The following is a 3,066-nucleotide window of genomic DNA, read 5'->3' on the forward strand; positions in this document are numbered from 1 at the left end:
AGCTGGAGATCCAGAGAATGTGGTGATCTGTGCATCTAAACAGTGCAAAAGAGGGCACTTTCACAGGTCTTGCTTGCTGTTGACAAGAGTTCCAAAAGTGTGGAAATGTTATGAATGCAGGAAAATCCAGAAAAAATGAAACACTGTATTAGTTCAGATTCCCTGTAGTGTTTATGATTAACATTTTTTGTAATGTAAACAAAACATAAAATAGCCATAACAGAATAAACACATAATATGACTCCAAATGAGGTTGTTACAACAGATAAATAAAGTAAATGCTACATTAAAGAGATAATTGGTTAACAGACGAAAGAGAAGAGAAAAAAAAAGAAAAAAAGCAATAGCTAAATAGAATACAAAACGAAATAAGAAGCACTGTTCTATCACAACTAAAAACTTAGCATCTCTCCACCATATGACCTCTTTCAGGAGCCCTTTAAAAATTGTAAGTATTTGCCCCACTTTGCTTCATATAGATCCAGTCTATCCACTTGTTTATATGACATTTTTTCGAATGCTGCAACTCGTGCCATCTCCACAGCCCACTCCTGAAGAGAGGGCACCCCCTCCGTCTTCCATCTCCTGACAAGTATTTGTCGGCCAATCATAATACTGGTTTGGACATAACTTTTGATATGTTTATCCTGTCCTGTCAGAACTGAATGATCACCCAAAATAAATAATCTANNTATGACATTTTTTCGAATGCTGCATATAACTCTGATTCTCAAGAAAGATTCTACTGTTCTCTCAGAGCTGGATGTCTCAAAACCTGGGCAAATTAAACTAAAACTTCCTGTGTGGCTTGATACTACTACAGGCAAGTGATTTGTCTCTTAATATATATATGACTGGTCCAACAAGATTACCCCAAGTTGCAGTTACAGTTGGTTGCCAAGCAGCTGCAATTACTACATTACTACTACAAACACTCAAAAAGTTACTAAACAATATTTCATTCACCCACATTGCTCGTCATCAGAATGAAACTACTCTGTTGTGGGTTGCAACAATGTTATAGTTGCAACCATCAATCATATCATTTTATTTGTGAGGAAGTTTATTGGTATACTAATTAGATCTACAGATGATACAGTGTGGAGACCCCTACATGGAACAAGCCGAAAAGAAAAAAAATTCAAACTAGAAAATAATATTGGGATTGTTCAGTATCAAACTAAGTGAATGAACTGAACATGTAGACAACAATAATCTGCATTCCAACCATTATCAAAAGACTCTCAGACATGGATCTGACTTTGTCCTTTATGCAAATGTGTTCTAAAAACTGCAAAAAAAAAGGAAAAAAAAGGAAAGTGTGGCATTATGAACACTGTCTCCTTTGTTTTCACAGTTGCCATGTTTTTGTTTTTGTCTAATTATCCATCTAATCTTTCACACAAAGCACAGTTGGACTTTGGACGTTGGACAAGAGATGAGATGTTACATGTCCACATTTATCCACGTAGGTGTTAAAAATCCCATAAACAGTATATTTAAAAACACCTGATTTGTGCTCCTGACAGGATATTAAAAATGTCACTTTAAGTATAATACTTAAGAACAATTTATTTAGCATCACAAGACAAGTTATATAAGTTAACTAATGTTGGTTAATGGTTATCATGAAAAGCAAACTAGCCATCTAAATCTCTAACTTGACTTAACATGTTTTGAAGAATTATGGAGAGTAGTATCAATAAGTATTCTTATTAATAAGCAGTTTTTTAATGTACATATATCAAAGAAATCCTCAGTCCCATAGTGTGAAGAGTATCCCTGACCATGCTAATGTGTGCTAGTTGTAATGTTTTATGAATTTAAGAAATATATAAATCATTATAAATACCACATCTAAATAATTATTCCTAACACGATTACCCATACACTGTACTCAGATAAACTATTCAACCAAAGGCACAGGCACACACATGCATACATACATTTCATATATAGGTTGTCCTCAACGCATATAATACACCTTAGGCCATTTGACATTAAAATGACTCAACTGAATGAGACAAACTCTGCAAATGTGGTTTCAGATCAGGGCAGACATTTATGCAGGCAAGAACATACTGTTCTGATGGTTGTTTTTCCCCTGTGCTGGAATGGAATGAAAGTGGGCTATGGAAAGAAAAGACAGATCAGCCTACCATTATGTGCTTTTTATAGGACTTGCTTTAGCACTGTGGGAAACTGAATAACCTCTTCAGAAGATGCCAATGGATTTTTTTAAGTCAATGAGACTACTCTCGGGACTGCAGGAATGGTTCATTGTAATTACTGGGAGACAGTGTGTTGGGCGAGCTAGAGCTGACGGTCTGCCCCCAGTTGTATTTGGGTTAAAACACAATGACACTATCCCCAAGTTCATATTTTTACAAGTCTGATTGCCTGCACCAGCTGGAGAAAGTAGTAGTGCCTTTCTTATTATCCTTAATCCCTTCTGTCAACTTACCCGGCACTTTATTATAAAACTTTTTCTGAAAGCAGAGCAATTTATACTGTTGTGTGAATGTTCTTCCAGATTGCCTCCCTTGTCATACAATTATCATCACACATTGAACATTTTGCACATGAACTTAGAATGAATGTTGTGTTAGGGTAAAGAAAAAGAAAAAGGCAATATGTTTTGTAGATACATAAATAACATTGATTATATCTCACTCTGCTTTGGAAGCAGCTGCTCCATAGGCATGAATCATATTACACAAGTATAATCTTGCATCACAGTGAAAAGTCTAAACTAGTCTAGAACAACAAACTTCTTCTTTTACAGTCATACAGCCAATTTATTTTCAAGCAACTGTGTGCTCAGACAACTAAACTACTTTTGTTTTCAGAGGTTTTGCATGCACAGGCACATTCTGACACGTGCCTTTATTTACATATTACTGTACTTATACAGCCATAACAATTACATATTTATAAATACACTAATGTAGTGTAATTGCCCTGATGCTATTTGTCACATTCATTACAGTCCTAGCATTTATTTGTCATAATATGACCCACAGTAGGTTTGATATAGTACATTACAGTACATGCACACACACACAC

General features: G+C 35.3%; 1 protein-coding gene across 2 annotated transcripts in view; it reads right to left on the minus strand.

Annotated features, from left to right (window-relative positions):
- Positions 1-3,066, minus strand: part of hsd17b3 (hydroxysteroid (17-beta) dehydrogenase 3) — a gene marked incomplete at its 3' end in the record, with an annotated part of 8,079 nt that overhangs the window by 2,660 nt on the left and 2,353 nt on the right.

This window comes from Morone saxatilis, unplaced genomic scaffold, assembly GCF_004916995.1.
Source record: "Morone saxatilis isolate NCDOM2014 unplaced genomic scaffold, NCSU_SB_2.0 Contig16, whole genome shotgun sequence".
NCBI lineage: Eukaryota > Metazoa > Chordata > Actinopteri > Moronidae > Morone > Morone saxatilis.